General features: G+C 38.4%; 1 protein-coding gene across 8 annotated transcripts in view; it reads left to right on the forward strand.

The window, feature by feature from the left end:
- The window catches only part of LOC100654125 (C-type lectin domain family 4 member A-like), a 94,514-nt gene that overhangs the window by 18,580 nt on the left and 56,677 nt on the right, over positions 1-19,257 (forward strand). For all 8 annotated transcript variants that reach the window (XR_010321923.1, XR_002785916.2, XR_010321920.1 and 5 more), the window contains one exon: positions 1,196-1,312. The gene's annotated coding sequence lies outside the window, so the exon portion shown is untranslated. The remainder of the gene's footprint in view (positions 1-1,195; positions 1,313-19,257) is intronic.

Raw genomic sequence — 19,257 nt, forward strand, 5'->3', positions numbered from 1 at the left:
GCCGCTGTGTCAGTCCATGTTGTTGAGTGTCTTCCTCATTTTTGCTGACTCTCTACTTTACCAAGCATTATGTCCTTCTCCAGGGACTGGTCCCTCCTGATAACTTATCCAGAGGGCGTGAGATAAAGGCTTGCCATTTTTCCTTCTAATGAGCATTCTGGCTGTACTTCTTCTAAGACATATTTGTTCTTCTGCCAGTCCACTCATTATTATACAAGTAATAATGTTCATTTTAGAAAAAATTATCAACTAGAGGTACATAAAAATTTAAATTATACCTAATCTTACCATCCAGAAATAAGCATAATTTGGAATTTAGTGTATATCTTTTCAGGTATAAATATACATAAACGTGTATATGTATTGTTTTCTAAATATGAGATCACATTATCCAATACTGAGGTTTTTCCCCCACGACCTACTTGACAAGATAAGTTTCAGAAAGTAATTCTTAACTATGAAGTGGGAACTAAAAGGAACTGGCTTTATCCTAAGGAAATGATCAGGGATGATTATAAAGATTAATCTGCTATAGCATTACTCAGAGTCCTTGGGTAGCGTACATGGGTTAAGTGCTTGACTACTAGGCAAAATATTGGCAGTTTGAACCCACCCAGAGGCCTCGGAAGATAGGCCTGGTGATCTGTTTCTGAAAACCCTATGGAGCAGTTCTACTCTGCACACGTGGGGTCATCAGGAGTTGGAATCGACTCAATAGCAACTAACAACAGCAGCATTATTTAAGGTCATTAAAGATGGAAATAATTTAGAGAATTATTTAAATATATAACACAATATCATCTGACCATAATAGTGTTAAGGAAGAAAATATGGTGGTAAAAATGTTCATGGTATAGTATAAAGAAAATAGTGGACTAGAAATCAGTACTTATGGTATGTCAGTCATGTGGGAAAATGTGCACATATGTATATATACTTTAAAAATTCCTGGAAGGATAGATAGCAAAATGTTAGTAATAGTTATCTGTCAATGACAGGAATTTGGGCTTTTGTGTATTTTGTAAAATTTCTAAAATGAACATTATTATTTCTTTCACATTCCTTTTTCTATTCCTGTTATTATTTCAGGTGTGATACAGTTAGTAATTGTGTGTCATCCAAGAAAAGGAAGAGGAGGAAGAAGAACCAAGGACAGAATTTATAACTGATGAATCTAATTTGGTTTCTCCTCCAGCTCCCAAAGAGAAGACCAGCCCTCGGCAAAGTAATCCTGGTTTTCCCAAGCAGCTTCTTGCCTCATTGTTGACACTTCTGCTACTATTGGCAATGTCATCCTTTATTGCTTTTATCAGTAAGTATGCCGCCTGAATCAGTAAGGAATGTCTGCCTTACACGAACAGAAGGGTGTCTATTAGATACTGACATTTAAAAATGGGTTTATCCAAAACTACAGAGAAGTTTTCTCTAGGGGAGACATAATTGGTGGGAATTTTAAGGAGCTCTGGTGGTGCAGTGGTTAAAGTGCTCTGCTGCTAACTGAAAGGTTGGTGATCTGAACCCACCAACTGCTCCTCTGGAGAAATATGTGGCAATCTGCTTCTGTAAAGATTACAGCCTTGGAAATCCCACGGGATGGTTCTCCTCTGTCCTATAGGGTCGCTATAAGTTGGAATTGACTAGGCGGCAACTGGTTTGTTTCTTTTTAATAAGGAATTTTGCTCTTTATTTGTATTTAGTTACTCTCCTTAAAAATAATGAATCCACTCCTTTGAAGAAACAGAAAAACATATGTGTGGGCATGTGTTGCAGAGGAAAATCTTTGGACACTATCTCTACATAACCCACCATAGACATGACCAAAAAACCACTGAACCACCAGGGCTCCATATTAGACATAGTGCCCATAGATTATGTGAGACTGAATCTTTATTTCCTTAGTAGCATTTTTAAGGCCAACCCTATCTGAGTGCACAAAAACTTATATTTTGGGATGAGTAGGTGGACAAGAGGAAACATAACAGGGAGAGTTCCCCATTGTATTTTCGGCGTATGTGCTTTTGTCCTGCTCAATACTGTGAGTTCTAAAAGGTAGCTTAGCAAATAGGTTAATTTCTGTGTGTCTTTGCTATAAGAGTTTATCAGATTTTTAAAAAGATTCAACAGCCAGTGTATGTTTGGATAGATTTTATTCATTCATTCGGTCATTCAGTAAGCAGTGATGGGCAACTACTGTTTGTCAGGCACTATGCCGGCTAGAGAGGCCAGCCAGAGCCACAGCCCTGGGCCTCAAGAACTGCAGAAAATGGTGGCAGAGGTAGTCAAATGAACCAGTGGTTATAATGTTATATGGCAAGTATTTACTGGAAGTAATCACAGGAGGCTGGGCTAGGCTTCCTGAAGAAGTTGACATCTGGGCTTAGTTAAGAAGGGAATGAAGAGCAAATTATGAAAGGAGCTGTGTGTACACACTGATGTGAAAGAGCCTGGTAAAATTTTGGGAATATAAATATGTGTGGAAGAAACATGGTGCTAAGTAAGGAACTGTGAGAGATGAAGTTTTCCTGAAGGTTATTGTATCATTTATCTTTTGGCACTTAATAAATGGATCTAAATCTTAGTGGACTAAAACAACAACTGTATTCAAGCCATGGATCTGTTGGTTGGAAATTAGGGCTGGGCTCAGCTCGGAGGCTGTTCTGGTCCCAATTGAGCTTATTCATGCATATGCAGTCAGGTGCCAGTCACCTAGGCAACTCAGCTTCTGAGGGTTAGCTAGATGTTGGCTGGAACAACAGGGCAATTATGCCCCAGACTAGCCAGGGATTCTTTAGGTTCCCAAGAATGAAAGTAGAAGTAAACAAAGCCTCTTAAAGCCTAGGCTTGGAACTGGCATGTTGTTACTTCTACGTTCTATTGGCCAAAGGAAGTCATAAGGCCAGCAGGATGCAACTAGTGAAGAAATAAACCAACTTTTTTTTTTCAATTATCCCTTTTAGTCAAGTACGATGTGCATACAGGAAGCTGCACACACCCTTAGTGTATAGCCCACCAACTTTTGACCAACTGTACATACCTTGCAACCTGTACTCAGACCAAGAAATTGAACATTATCAGGAACCTTCCCCCACCATGCCCCAGAAAGGTCTTTTTTCCTTTTCATACCCTGCCTCCAGCCTCCTGCCCAATTTTTTTTCCTTTTTTTTTTTTTTTAAACTGTGCTTTAAGTGAAAGTTTACAGTTCAGGTTACTTTCTCATATAAAAATTTATACACACATTGTTATGTGACTGTAGTTGCTCTCTCTGTAATGTGACAGAACACTCTTCTTTCCTACCCTGAATTTTCTGTGTCCATTCAACCAGCTCCTGTCCGTTTTTGCCTTCTCATCTCGCCTCCAGACAGGAGCTGCCCAGTTAGTCTCATGTATCTTCTTGATCTAAGAAGCACTTCCTTCATGAGTGTCATTTATGTTTTATAGTCCAGTCTAACCTGGTCTGAAGTATTGGCTTTGGGAATGGTTTCAGCTCTGGGCTAACAGAGAGTTTGGGGGCTATGTCTTCCAGGGTCCCTCTAGCCTCAGTCAGACCATTAAGTCTGGTCCTTTTACTAGAATTTGAGTTCTGCACCCCACTTTTCTCCAGCTCCATCAGGGACTTTCTGTTGTGTTCCCTGTCAGGGTGGTCATTGGTGGTAGCCAGGCACCGTCTAGTTCTTCTCGTCTCAGGCTGATGGAGTCTCTGGTTTATGTGGCCCTTTCTGTCTGTTGGGTTTATATTTTCCTCGTGTCTTTGGTGTTCTTCATTCTCCTTTGCTCTAGGTGGGTTGAAACCAATTGATGTATCTTAGATGGCCACTCGCTAGCTTTTAAGACCCTAGATGCCACTCACCAAAATGGGATTGAGAACATTTTCTTAATAAATTTTGTTATGCTAGTTGACCTAGATGTCCCCTGAAACCATGGTCCCCAGACCCCCACCCCTGCTCCTCTTTGCCTTGAAGTGTTTGGTTATATTCAGGAAACTTCTTAGCTTTTGGTTTAGTCCAGTTGTGCTGACTTCCCCTGTATCGTAAGTTGCCCTTCCCTTCACCTAAGATAATTCTTGTCTACTATCTAGTTAGTGAGTAACCCTCTCCCTCCCTCCCCACCCTCATAACCATCAAAGAGTATTTTATACTGTGTTTAAAGCTTTTCTCCAGTTCTTATAATAGAGGTCTCGTACAATGTATTTCCTTCTGTGACTAACTTATTTCACTCAGTGTAATGCCTTTCAGATTCATCCATGTTATGAGATGTTTTGCAGATTCATTGTTCTTTATTGTTGCGCAGTATTCCATTGTGTGAATATACATACCATAATTTGTTTATCCATTCATCTGTTGTTGGGCACTTAGGTTGTTTTCATCTTTTTGCTATCGTAAACAGTGCTGCAATGAACATGGGTGTGCATGTATCTATTTGTGTGGTGGTTCTTATTTCTCTAGTGTTCCAGTCTTTCCTCAACCTCTCCAGTATTTATTATGTTGTGTTTTTTGGATTAACGCTAGCATTGTGGGGGTGAGATGGTATCTTATTGTTGTTTTGATTTGCATTTCTCTAATGGCTAATGATCATGAGCATTGCCTCATGTGTCTGGTAGCCTGAATGTCTTCTTTGGTGAAATGCCTGTTTGTATCCTTTGCCCATTTTTTTAATTGGGTTATTTGTCTTTTTGTTGTTGAGGTTTTGCAGTGTCGTGTAGACTTTAGAGATTAGATGCTGATGGGATTTGTCATAGCCAAGTTTTTTTTCCCAGTCTGTAAGTTGTCTTTTTATTCCTTTCATGGAGCCTTTGGATGAGCACAAGTTTTTGCTTTTTAGGAGCTGCAGGTATCTAGTTTCTCTTCTGGTATTTGTGCATTGTTAGTAACGTTTTGTATTCTGTTTATGCCGTGTATTAGGGCTTCTAGCATTGTCCCTGTTTTTTCTTTCATGATCTTTATCGTTTTAGATTTTATATTTGAGTCTTTGATCCATTTTGAGTTAGTTTTTGTGCATGGTGTGAGATATGGCTCTTCTTTGATTTTCTTACAGATAGACAGCCAGTTATGCCAGGACCATTTGTAAAAGAGACTGTCTTTTCCTCAATTAATGGACTTTGGGCCTTTATCAAATATCAGCTGCTCATAGGTGGATGAATTTATGTCTGGATTCTCAATTCTGTTGTATTGGTCTATGTATGTACTGTTGTACCAGTATTAGGCTGTTTTGACTACCATGGTGGTAAAATAGGTTCTAAAATCAGGTAGCGTGAAGTCTCCCACTTTGTTCTTCTTCGGTAATGCTTTACTTATCCTGGCCTTCTTTCCTTTTCATATGAAGTTGGTGATTTGTTTCTCCATCTTATTAAAAAATGCTGTTGGAATTTGGATTGGGATTGCATTGATTGATTGGGTAGAATAGACATTTTCACAATGTTGAGTCTTCCTATCCATGAGCAATGTATGTTTTTCCACTTATGTAGGTCTCTTTTGGTTTCTTGCAGTAGTGTCTTGTAGTTTTCTTTGTATAGGTCTTTTACATCTCTGGTTAGATTTATTCCTAAGTATTTTATCTTCTTGGGGGCTACTGTAAATGATTTGGTGATTTTCTTTTCAATGTTCTCTTCATAGGTGTAGAGGAAACCAACTAATTTTTGCATGTTTATCTTAAGTTCTGATACTTTGCTGAACTCTTTTATTAGTTCCAGTAGATTTCTTGTGGGTTCTTTGGGGTTTTCTGTGTATAAGATCATATCGTCTGCAACTAGAGATACTTTTACTTCTTACTTATCAATTTGGGTGCCTTTTATTTCTTCTTCTAGCTTAATTGCTCTGGCTAGGACCTCCAGTACAACGTTGAATAAGAGTGGTGATCAAGGTCATCCTTGTCTGGTTCCCGTTCTCAAGGGAAGTGCTTTCAGACTGTCCATTTAGGATGATGTTGGCTGTTGGCTTTGTATAAATGCCCTTTATTATGTTGAGATATTTCCCTTCTATTCCTATTTTGCTGAGAGTTTTTATCATGAATGGGCGTTGGATTTTGTCAAATGCCTTTTCTGCATCAATTGATAAGATCATGTGGTTATTGTCTTTTGTTTTGTTTATGTGATAGATTATACTGTTTTTCTAATATTAAATCATCCCTTCATAACTGGTATGAATCCCACTTGGTCACGGTGAATTATTTTTTTGATGCATTGTTGAATTCTATTGGCTAGAATTTTGTTGAGGATTTTTGTATCTAAGATCATGAGGGTATTGGTCTGTAATTTTTTTTGTGGTGTCATTACCTGGTTTTGGTATCAGGGTTATGCTGGCTTCATAGAATGAGTTTGAGAGTATTCCATCCTTTTCTATGCTGTGAAATACTTTAGTAGTTGTGTTAAATCCTGTCTGAAAGTTTAGTAGAATTCTCCAGTGAAACCATTGGGGCCAGGAATTTTTTTTTTTTTTACGAGTTTTTAAATTGCATTTTCAATATCTTCTTTTGTTATAGGCTTATTTAGTTTTCTACCTCTGTTTGTGTTAGTTTAGGTAGTAGTGTGTTTCTAGAAATTTGTCCATTTTCTCTAGGTTTTCAAATTTGTTAAGAGTACGATTTTTCGTAGTATTCTGTTATGATTCTTTTAATTTCAATTGGATCTGTTGTGATATTGCCCATCTCATTCCTTATTCAGGTTTTTTTCTTCCTCTCCTATTTTTCTTTTGTCAGTTTGGCCAACATTTTATCGATTTTTTTTAATCTTTTCGAAGAAGCAGCTTTTGGTCTTCTTAACTCTTTCAATTGTTTTTCTATTTTGTTTAATTCTGCTCTAATTTTTATTATTTGCTTTCTTCTGGTGCCCAAGGGCTTCTTTTACTGCTCTCTTTCTATTTGTTCAAGTTATAGGGTTAATGTTTTGATTTTGGGCCGTCTTTTTTGGATGTGTGCTTTTATTGCTATAAACTGACCTCTGAGCACTGCTTTTGCTGTGTCCCAAGGGTTCTGGCAGGCTGTGTTTTCATTCTTATTTGATTCTGTGAATTTCTTTATTCTGTCCTTAATATCTTCTATAACCCAGTAGTTTTTGAGCAAGGTGTTGTTCAGTTTCCATGTTTTTGATTTTTTTCTTGCTTTTTCTGTTATCGATTTCTGCTTTTATGGCTTTATGGTCAGAAAAATGCTTTGTAATATTTTGATGCTTTGGATTCTGTTAAGACTTCTTTTACGGCTTAATGTGTGGTCAGTTCTGGAGAATGTTCCATGTGGTTTGGGAAAAAAAGTATACTTGGCTGCTGCTGGGCAAGTGTTCTGTATATGCCTATGAGATCAAGTTGGTTCATTGTGGCGTTTAGATCTTCCATGTCTTTATTGAGCTTCTTTCTGGATGTTCTGTCCTTCAGTGAAAGCGGTTTGTTGAAGCCTCATACTATTATTGTGGAGCTGTCTGTCTTTTTGATGCTGTTAGAGTTTATTTTATGTATTTTGGAACCCTGTCATTGGGTGTGTAAATATTTATTATGGTTATGTGCCCCTGGTTTATTGACCCATTAATCATTATATAGTGTCCTTCCTTATCCTTCGTGGTGGATTTTACTTTAAAGTCTATTTTGTCAGAGATTAATATTGCCACTCCTGCTCTTTTTTGATTGGTTTTTGCTTGATATATATTTTTTCATCCTTTGAATTTTAGTTTGGGTCTTTAAGTGTAAGGTGTGTTTCTTGCGGGTAGCTTGTAGATGGATCATTTTTTTTTAAATCCATTCTGCCACTCACGGTCTCTTTATTGGTGTGTTTAGTCCATTTACAGTCAACGTAATTATGGATAGGTATGTGTTTGGTACTGTCATTTTGATGTCTTTTTTTTGTGTGTTTTTGGCAGTTTCTTTCTTCTAGTTAATTTTTTGTGCCGAGTCGTTTTTCTTTATATCTTTTTCATTGTTATTAATTTTGTATTTGCTGTCTTTATGTTTTTCTTCTTTGTTTTTTTTTTTTTTTTGATGTATAGGATTGTTAGTTCCCTTTGGGTTACCTTAGTATTTATCCTCATTTTTCTAAGTTTAAACCAATCTTTTATTTCTTTATATTGCCTTGACTTCCTCTTCATATGAAAGATCTATGACTACATTTTGTAGTCCTTCTCTTTTGTTTTAATGTTGTCATCTTTTATGTACTGACATTTCTGTTTCACTATGTTCAGCATTTTAACTTTTATTTTTGTGACTTCACTGTCTGGGTTTATATATGGTTGCTCTGTCCTGTGTTCTAGTCCTGGGTTGTTATCTGATGCTATTGATTTTCTAACTGGAGGGCTCCCTTTAGTATTTCTTGCCATTTTGTTTTGGTTTTTCAAATTCCCTAAACTTCTGTTTATTTGGAAATGCCCTAATTTTGCCACCATATTGGAGAGACAGTTTTACTGGGTATATAATTCTTGGCTGGCAATTTTTTTCCTTCAAAGCATTATATATGCCATCCCATTGCCTTCTTGCCTGCATGATTTCTGCTGAGTAGTCTAAGCTTAGTCTTATTGACTCTCCTTTGTAGATGACTTTTCATTCATCCCTAGCTACTCTTAAAATTCTCTCTTTATCTTTGGTTTTGGCACTTTTGATTATACCATGTCTCAGTGACTTTCTTTTGGGATCTACCTTGCGTGGGTTTCAGTGAGCATCTTGGATAGATAGCTTGTCATCTTTCATGATATCAGGGAAGTTTTCTGCCAACAAATCTTCAACAATTCTCTCTGCAATTTTTGTTATCCTCCGCCTCTTCTGGTACTCCAATCACTCGTAGGTTATTCCTTTGGATAGAAAAAAAAAATTTTTTTTTTTTTGCATAGAGTCCCACATAATTCTTAGGACTTCCTCATTTTTTAAAATTCTTTTATCTGATTTTTTCTTCAATTAGTTGGTGTCAAGTGCTTTGTCTTCAATCTCACTAATTCAGACTTCCATTGCCCAATTCTGCTCCTATGACTTTCTATTGAGTTGTCTAATTCTGAAAATTTATTGTTAATCTCCTCAATTTCTGTTTGCTGCCTCTCTATGGATTCGTGAAGCCTGTTAAGTTTGTCATTGTGCTCTTCTATAATCTTCTTAAGTTCCTCTATTGCTGTATATGTATGTTCCTTGGCTTGTTCTGCATTTTGCCTGATCTCCTTTCTTGAAGAGTTTTGAATATTAATCTTTTGTATTTTACCTCTGGCAATTCCAAGAAGTTATCTTCCTCTGGAAGATTTCTTGAATCTTTGTTTTTGGAGTTGGTGAAGCCATCATGGTCTGCCTCTTTATATGATTTGATGTTGATTGTTTTCTCTGAGCCATCAATAAGTTATTATATTTATATACGTCTTCTTACCGTGTCCTAGCTTCTTGTTTTGTTTTGTTTTGATATGCTCAAATAGGGTGCTTGTGTGGGCTAGTTTGATTATTGGCACCTTTGAAGCTCTAACATCCTGTCGCCAGGTGGTTAGATCTGTTAGTATGTATGTGAGCCCAGGAGTCCTTTTAGTTTTCTTGTATAGATTCAGCTCAGGTGTCCAGGTGGTCGGTCACCAAGTGCATGGTGCAGGCTCTCACCTACAGTCCTAAATGGGCAGGAATGATTGGAGTAGGTACAGGTATCTGGCTGCAGTAGGGAATCATGAGCTGAGCAAGGCAAGGGACTAATAGCTGCCTCTGAGTGTCTGGTAGGAAAACATGTCTCTGTTACCTAGAGTACATAGGTGGGTGGGTTTTGCAGCTGGACTATGGGCACCCAGTGCTGTTGGCTGTAAGGACTGGGAGGCACCCCTTGTTCTTGGACCTCTGACACAGTGGCAAGGTGGCGTGTGTGGAGTCGCCAGTCCTCAGGCCCCTGATGTGGGTAGGTTAGGACCCTGCTTCATGGGCAGAGCGGTGTCAAATGTCTCAAACCCGCCACTCCACCATATAGCTGATACAGTGAAGTTAGGCTTCAGGTATATATCCTGTTGTACTGTGCTATGCTGTTGAAATGGGCTCATACAGGTCTGTGCAGGGGTGAAAGTCATTCAAAGTCTGTGGACCCCTCAAGCCTGTGCCTAGGCAAAGGAGTGGTGCCTGCCCTGATTTTCCAGCTTAGGGAAACTAGCAGATTATTTTTTCCTGTTTTTTAATTTGTTTCGTCTTCAAGGCCTTGAGAATGGCTTAGGGCACATGATGGGTCCTACTTTCAGCCCAGAGGAAGCAGCGGTGACTGAAGCCAGCCCAGGACTGGTGCAGAGCAGGGAGGGAGCAGATAAAAGGGAGAGAGGTTCTTCCTAAGCAGGGTGTTTTCTGATCTGAGTGGTAGGTTAGCTGCATGTACTTATCTTGCCAATTGAGTGCTGCTTTTCACTGGTTCTGGAGGCTTGAGTAGACTCTCCACTGCTTGGTCTCTCCTGACATGGAATATGAGTCCCAAACACCACTGCTTGCCTCACTACACATGCCAGCCGATCTGGCCTGTGGAGTCCAGGTTCCACTGGGTCAAGTCTGGCAACTCCTTGCTGGTTCTGAACTGTCTCTCCCTCCCCCTGCCACTGAGCTCAATTCCTCAGCTTTACCTTTGATGTTCAGAGCTCCTAGATTGTCATGTATAATCAATATACTTGTTTTCTTGGGTCTTTGTCGTAAGAGGCACCACTGGAAGCGTCTGACTACTTTGCCATCTTGCCCTGCCTCCCCTAAACTCCACTTCTTGATGGGAGAAGCTGCAAAGTCACATTGCAAAGTGATGTACCCATGGGGAAGGATGGAGAATTGTGGCAATTTTTGCAATGCCTCACAGCCGTGTAAAGCCATTGAAGAATTTTAAGTAGGGAAGTGATATAATCAAGCATGACTTATAGAACTGTGCTTTTGGCAGAAGAAAATGAATACGTGGATAAAATTGGAGGCACAGAGAACAAGTACAAGGCTAATTCATTAATCCAATTGAGAAATAGTGAGAGCTTGATCTAAGGCTAGTAATAGTGAAGAAAAAGAAGAGGATCTTAGTGAAGAAAAGGATGATGGTGGAGGGCTAGAATCAAGGCGGTAGAGGCTTGATGAATATTTAGATCTGGAGAATAACTGATCTGGAGAAATAAAGTATAACTCTAAGTTTCTGCTGTGGTCAACACAGAAATCATGAAGTTATTCAAAGTGATAGACAACATAGGATGAGTTTCAGGTTTGGGTTGGAAGAAAGTGATTTAAGTTTTGGGCATGCTGAGTTTTATGTGACTGTGGAAATCTGAAATGGACATGTTTAGTGGATGACATATTTGTCTGAATTTCAGGAGAGAGGTCTTAACTTTGGAAGTCATTTACATATAGGTAGTAGTTAAAGTTATAGGAATACATGACATCACTCAGGAAGAGGATTTAGTATGAGAAAATGGATAAGGATGGGACTTTGGGGAATACTACATTTTAAAAGAGGTGCATGGAAGAAGAGGAGCTTTTAAAAGAATGTAAGGAGCAGCAGCAACAGAGATTAAGTAAATACAGAAGAGTAGTGCCCCAAGAGATAAGGGGAAAGAGAACTGGGATCCAGTATTCAGGGAGGTCAAGTAGAAAGACTGGAAAGTGGCCTTTAGATACATCCTCTAGGGGATTACTGACAACCGATGGCAAGGGTGATTTTAGTGGTATGGGGAAGTAGAAGTCAGAAGGTGGTGGGTCAGGGAACAAATGGAAGGTAAGGAGGGATGGAAGAGAGAAAAGTTAGCTTCTAGAAGGGGAGATAATTGCGTTTTTAATTGGAGACACTTGAGCATATTGGTATGCTGAGGAGTAAGAGCCTGTTGGGATGGAGAGAGGAAAGGAAAGAAAAGAAAAGGAAGAGGATAATGTTCTTCTGATCAATTTTGATGTGTCCTTTTCTGATTCCCCACTCTCCAAACTAGCTCAGAATTCCTCAGAAATAGGTGGACTTTTTCTCTCAAAGACTCATGCTGTGTATATCCTCAAATACACACATATGTTTAAGTATTTTCTCTTCATCTCCTCTCCGTTCCTTCCCAAGTCTTAGCCGTTGCCTGTATCATACACTTAATATTGAAATGTAATCAGATCCATTCTAAAAACAGTCATGTGCTCTTTCAGCTATGGATCATTCAGGTATTCCTGGAGGAATCTATGGTTTTTAAAATCAGTAGGATTAGGATTATGTTGATGGTGGAGTGATGGGAAATTTTTTCCACAGCCAGGATCCCTCTACTCAAGTAAGGGCCTGTGTAGCTTTTGTTCCTACACAGAATGCAAGAAAATAACAATTGGGAGCAAAGTCATACTACTACCAGGAAAGTGATGGGTCTTTATTCTCTTTTCCAGTTTTGTTTCAAAAATATTCTCAACTTCCTAAAGAAAAAAAAAATACAGAAGAAGTGTTTCATGAAAAACTGATATGTGAGAAAACAAATTTGACTGCGGAGGGTAAAATTAATGTGTATAATTTATTTGCTTTCTTTACTGTGTAAGTGTCCCTAATCAGGCAGATGACCCTAAGAAGCTGAGCCTCATGATCATTTCAAGCTTCAAGTGTAAAAACATATAGGACCTAAAATTTGTGTATGTGTAACTTTAATTTGTCTGTGCAATAAAATAGAGGCTTAACGTGAAAAAGTATTACCGTACTTTTGTACTTCAGCCTTCACTTCCTTCTGAAATTTCTGTGCACACCAGTCTTTTTCCCATACATCAGTTGAAACAGTACCCTCTCATAAAAGATCTGATCTGCTTCTGTTTTAAGAAAACATATTGAATGTTCCATAAAACATTTCTGGAAGAATATGTAAAATGGTTTTTATAGGGTTTTGCCTCTGGAAACTGTAATTGAAGATGTTGAGAAGAGAGAGAAACTTTCAGTTTTTATGAATTTAGTTTTGTTTTATGATGAGGATGATGATTTTATTATGGATGTGAATTATTTATTTTTTTAAATAGCTGAATCTTTCTTAAATAAAAGAGCAGATCATCATATTTCTTGGTGAAGTCGACATGGATTTCAAGCACTTATTACCTCATATTTTAACTTTATTGGGGAATGGAATCTACTTATTCTTTAAATTTTATTGTGTTTTAGGTGAAAATGACATTGTTTTGTGACATTGGTTGCGATCCTTGCATTTGGTCAATGCTCCCTCCTTTCCCTGTCCACCCTCGGTTCTCTGTGTCCATTCTTCCACTTTTCCCGTCCCCTCCTGCCTTCTCCTCTTTCATTTTGAGGAGGTATTGCCCATTTGGTCTTACATACTTGATTGAACTAAGAAGCACTTTTCTCACATGTGTTATTGTTTGTTTTACAGGACTGTCTAATCTTTGGCTGAAAGGTGGACTTCAAAAGTGGCTTCAGTTCTGAGTTACCAGTATGTCTGGGGCCATAGTCTTGAGGATTCCTTTGGTCTCTGTCAGACCAGTGAGTCTGGTCTTTTTTGTGAATATGAATTTTGTTCTTCATTTTTCTCCAGCTCTGTCCAGGATCTTCTATTGTGAGAGGGTCAGTGGTGCAGTCAGTGGTGGCAGCTGGGCACCATCTAGTTCTGGGCTCAGGTTGGTGGGGGCTGTAGTTCATGTGGCCCATTAGTCCTTTGTATTAATATTTTCCTTGTGTCTTTGGTTTTCTTCATTCTTCTTTGCTCCAAATGTGATGAGATCAATAGATGTATCTTAGATGACCACTCACAAGCTTTTAAGACTGCAGATGGTACTCGCCAAAGTAGAATGTAGAACATTTTCTTTATAAAGCATGTTATGCCAATGGACCTAGATGCCCCCTGAGGCCATGGTCCTGAGCCTCAGCCTCAGTAACTCAGTCCCTCAAGGTGTTTGGATGTGTCTAGGAAGTTGCTTTGACTTTGCGTTGGCCAAGTTGTGCTGCCTTCCCATATATTATGTGTTGTCTTTCCCTTCATCTAAGTTAACTTACCTACTATCTAGTTAGTGATTTCTCCTCATCTCTCCCCTCCTTCATAACTATCAAAGATTATTTTTTTCTGTGTGTAAGCCTTTTCTTGGGTTTCTGTAATAGTGGTCTCATACAATATTTGTCCTTTTGTGATTGACTTATTTCGCTCAGCATAATGCCCTCCAGATTCATCCATGTTGTGAGATGTCTCGTGGATTCATCATTGTTCTTTATCATTGCATAGTAGTTCATTTTGTGTATGTATAATAATTTGTTTATCCATTCCTCTGTTGATGAGCACTCAGGTTGTTTCCATCCTTTTGCTATTGTGAATAATGCTGCAATGAACATGGGTGTGCATATGTCTATTCATGTGACAGCTCTTATTTCTCTAGGATATATACCTAGGAGGAAACCCTGGTGGCATAGTGGTTAAGTGGTATGGCTGCTAACCAAGAAGGTTGGCAGTTTGAATCCACCAGGTGCTCCTTGGAAGCTCTATGGGACAGTTCTACTTTGTCCTGTAGGGTTGCTATGAGTCGGAATCAACTGGAGGGCAATGGATTTGGGTTTTTTTGGTATAGACCTAGAAGTGGGGTTGCTGGATCATGTGGTATTTCTATTTCTAGGTTTTTAAGGAGGTGCCGTATTGTTTTTGTAGTGGTTGTACCATTTTGCATTTTCACTAGCAGTGCATAAGGGTTCCAATCTCCTGGCAACCTCTCCAACCTTTGTTATTTTGTGTTCTTTGGATTAGTGCCAGTAATGTTGGGTGAGATGATATGTCATTGTAGTTTTCATTTGCATTTCTCTAATGGCTAGTGATTACAAGCATTTCCTCATGTGTCTGTTAACTGCCTGAATATCTTCTTTGGTGAAGTGTCTGTTCATATCCTTTGCCCATTTTTTAATTGGATTATTTGGCTTCCTGTTGTTGAGGTGTTGAAGTATACTACAGATTTTAGAGATTAGATCCTTGTAGGTATATAACAGCCAAAATTTTTGCCAGTCTGTAGGTTCTCTTTTTACTGTTTTGGTGAAGTTTTTTGATGAGCATAATTTTTAGGAGCTCCCAGTTATCTAGTTTATCTTCTGCTGTTTGTGTACTGTTAGTAACAGTTTTTAGTGTATTTCTGCCATATATTAGAGCCCCAATTTTAGTATTGTCTCTGTTTTTTAATTCCATGACCTTTATCATTTTATGTTTACGCCTTTATCCATTTTGTGTTAGTTTTGTTGTATGGTGTGAGGTATGGATTGTGTTTTTTTTTTTTTTTCTTTTTATGGTCTATCCTATATGGGGTTCGATGAGCTGCTTGGATGGTCAGCTTTTCATCATTCATGATATTAGGGTTTTCTCTCAGCGATTTTTTTTTTTTATAATTTTTATTGTACTTTAAGTGGAAGTTTACAAATCAAGTCAGCCTCTCACTCAAAAACCCATATACACCTTGCTACACACTCCCAATTACTCTCCCCCTAATAAGTCAGCCCACTCTCTCCCTCCACTCTCTCTTTTCATGTCCATTTCGCCAGCTTCTAACCCCCTCCACCCTCTCATCTCCCCTCCAGGCAGGAGATGCCAACATAGTCTCAAGTGTCCACCTGATTCAAGAAGCTCACTCCTCACCAGCATCCCTGTCCAACCCATTGTCCAGTCCAATCCATGCCTGAAGAGTTGGCTTTGGAAATGGTTCCAGTCCTGGGCCAACAGAAGGTCTGGGGGCCATGATCACTGGGGTCCTTCCAGTCTCAGACCGTTAAGTCTGGTCTTATGAGAATTTGGGATCTCCAGCCCACTGCTGTCCTGCTCGTTCAGGGGTTCTCTGTTGTGTTCCCTGTCAGGGCAGTCACTGGTTGTAGTCAGGCACCATCTAGTTCTTCTGGTCTCAGGATGATGTAGTCTCTGGTTCATGTGGCCATTTCTGTCTCTTGGGCTCATAATTACCTTGTGTCCTTGGTGTTCTTCATTCTCCTTTGATCCAGGTGGGTTGAGACCAATTGATGCATCTTAGATGGCTGCTTGCTAGTGTTTAAGACCCCAGATGCCACTCTTCAAAGTGGGATGTAGAATGTTTTCTTAATAGATTTTATTATGCCAATTGACTTAGATGTCCCCTGAAACCATGGTCCCCAGACCCCTGCCCCTGCTATGCTGGCCTTTGAAGCATTCAGTTTATTCAGGAAACTTCTTTGCTTTTGGCTTATTCCAATTGTGCTGGCCTCCCCTGTATTGTGTGCGGTCTTTCCCTTCACCTAAAGTAGTTCTTATCTACTATCTAATTAGTGAATGCGCCTCTCCCACCTCCCTCCCTCCCCACTCTAGTAACCACAAAAGAATGTTCTCTTCTCAGTTTAAACTATTTCTCAAGTTCCTATAATAGTGGTCTTATACTGTCCTTTTGCAACTGACTAATTTCACTCAGCATAATGCCTTCCAGGTTCCTCCATGTTATGAAATGTTTTGCAGATTCCTCACCGTTCTTTATCGATGCGTAGTATTCCATTGTGTAATTTATACCGTAATTTATTTATCCATTCATTCATTGATGGGCATCTTGCTTCCATGTTTTTGCTATTGTAAACAGTAAACATGGGTGTGCATATATCTGTTCATGGAAAAGCTCTTATTTCTCTAGGATATATTCCATGGAGTGGGATTGCTGAATCATATGCTAGTTCTATTTCTAGCTTTTTAAGGAAGTGCCAAATCAATTTTTAAAGTGGTTGTACCATTTTACATTCCCACCTGCAGTGTATAAGTGTTCCAATCTCTCCACAGCCTCTCCAACATTTATTATTATGAGTTTTTTGGATTAATTCCACCTTTGTTGTAGTGAGATGAAATCTCATTGTAGCTTTGATCTGCATTTCTCTAATGGCTAATGATCGTGAACATTTCCTCACATATCTGTTAGCTGCCTGAATGTCTTCTTTAGTGAAGTGTCTATTCATAATCTTTTTCCCATTTTTTGATTGGGTTATTTGTCTTTTTGTAGTTGAGTTTTTGCAGTATCATGTAGATATTAGAGATCAGGTGCCGATCAGAAATGTCACAGCTAAAAACTTTTTCCCAGTCTGTAGGTAGTCTTTTTACTCTTCTGGTGAAGTTTTTGGATGAGCATAGGTGTTTGATTTTTAGGAACTCCCAGTTATCTAGTTTTTTTTTTCCTGCATTCTCAATAATGTTTTGTATACTGTTTATGCCATGTATTAGGGCTCCTAACATTGTCTCTATTTTTTCTTCCATGATCTTTATTGTTTTAGATTTTATATTTAAGTCTTTGATTCATTTTGAGTTAGATTTTGTGCATGGAGTGAGGTATGGGTCTTGTTTCATTATTTTGCAGATGGATATCCAGTTATGCCAGCACCATTTGTTAAAAAGACTGTCTTTTCCCCCACTTAACAGTTTTGGGGTCTTTGTCAAATATCAACTGCTCATATGTGGATGGATTTATGTCTCAATTCTCAATTCTGTTCTATTGTTCCATATATCTGTTGTTGTACCAGTACCAGGCTGTTTTGACTACCGTGGTGGTATAATAGGTTCTAAAATCAGGTAATGTAAGGCTTCGCACTTTGTTCTTCTTTTTTCAGTAATGCCTTATTTATCTGGGGCCTCTTTCCCTTCCTTATGAAGTTGGTGATTTGTTTCTCCATCTCATTAAAGATTGTCGTTGGGATTTGGATCAGAATTGCATGAAATGTATAGATTGCTTTTGGTAGAATAGACATTTTTATAAAGTTAAGTCTTTCTATCCACGAGCGAGGTATGTTTTTCCACTTATTTAAGTCTCTTTTGGTTTTTTGCAGATGTGTACTGTACTTTTCTTTGTAGAAGTCTTTTACATCTCTGGTAAGATTTATTCATAAGTATTTTATCCTCTTGGGGGCTACTGAAAATGGCATTCATTTGGTGATTTCTTCTTCGATGTTCTTTTTGTTGGTGTAGAGGAATCCAACTTTTTGTATGTTTATCTTTTATCCCGATACTGTGCTGAGCTCTTCTATTAGTTTCAGTAGTTTTCTTGAGGACTCCTTAGGGTTTTCTGTGTATAAGATCATGTCATCTGCAAATAGAGATACTTTTACTTCTTCCTTGCCAATCTGGATGCCCTTTGTTTCTTTATCTAGCCTAATTGCTCTGGTTAGGACCTCCAACACAATGTTGAATAAGAGCGGTGATAAAGGGCATCCTTGTCTGGTTCCCGCTCTCAAGGGAAATGTTTTCAGACTCTCTCCATTTAGGAGGATGTTGGCTGTTGGCTTTGTATAAATGCCCTTTATTATGCTGAGGAATTTTTCTTCTATTCCTATTTTGGGGAGAGTTTTTATCATGACGGAGTGTTGAACTTTGCCAAATGCCTTTTCTGCATCAATTGACAATATCATGTAATTCTTGTCTTCTGTTCTATTTATGTGGTGGATTACATTAATTGTTTTTCTAATGTTGAACCATTCCTGCATACACGGTATGAATCCCACTTGGTCATGGTGAATAATTTTTTTGATATGTTGTTGAATTCTATTGGCTAGAATTTATTGAGGATTTTTGCATCTAAATTCATGAGGGATATAGGTGTTTAATTTTCTTTTCTTGTGGTGTCTTTGCCTGGTTTTGATATCAGGGATATGGTGGCTTCATAGAATGAGTTTGGTAGTATTCTGTCGTTTTCTATGCTCTGAAATACCTTTAGTAGTAGTGGTGTTAATTCGTCTCTGAAAGTTTGGTAGAACTCTGCAGTGAAGCTGTCCGGACCAGGGCTGTTTTTGTTGGGAGTTTTTTGATTACCTTTTCAATCTCTTCTTTTGTTATGGGTCTATTTAGTTGTTTTACCTCTGTTTGTGTTAGTTTAGGTAGGTAGTGTGTTTCTAGGAATTCATCCATTTCTTCTAGGTTTTCAAATTTGTTTGAGTACAGTTTTTCATAGTAATCTGATATGATTCTTTTAATTTCAGTTGGGTCTGTTGTAATATTGCACATCTCATTTCTTTTTCAGGTTACATGCTTCCTCTCCTGTTTTTCTTTTGTCAGTTTGGCTAGTGGTTTATCAATTTTGTTGATTTTTTCAAAAAACCAGCTTTTGGTCTTGTTAATTCTTTCAATTGTTTTTCTGTGTTCTATTTCATTTAGTTCAGCTCTAATTTTTATTATTCGTTTTCTTCTGGTGCCTGTGGGTTTCTTTTGTTGCTCTATTTGTTCTAGTTGTAGGGATAGTTCTTTGATTTTGGCCCTTTCTTCTTTTTGGATGTGTGCATTTATTGATATAAATTGGCCTCTGAGCACTGCTTTTGCTGTGTCCCAAAGGCTCTGATAGGAAGTGTTTTCATTCTCATTGGATTCTCTGAACTTCTTTATTCTATTTTTATTATCCTTAATGTCTTCTATAATCCAGTCTTTTT

The sequence above is a fragment of the Loxodonta africana genome, chromosome 4 (genome assembly GCF_030014295.1).
Source record: "Loxodonta africana isolate mLoxAfr1 chromosome 4, mLoxAfr1.hap2, whole genome shotgun sequence".
Classification (NCBI taxonomy): Eukaryota; Metazoa; Chordata; class Mammalia; order Proboscidea; family Elephantidae; genus Loxodonta; species Loxodonta africana.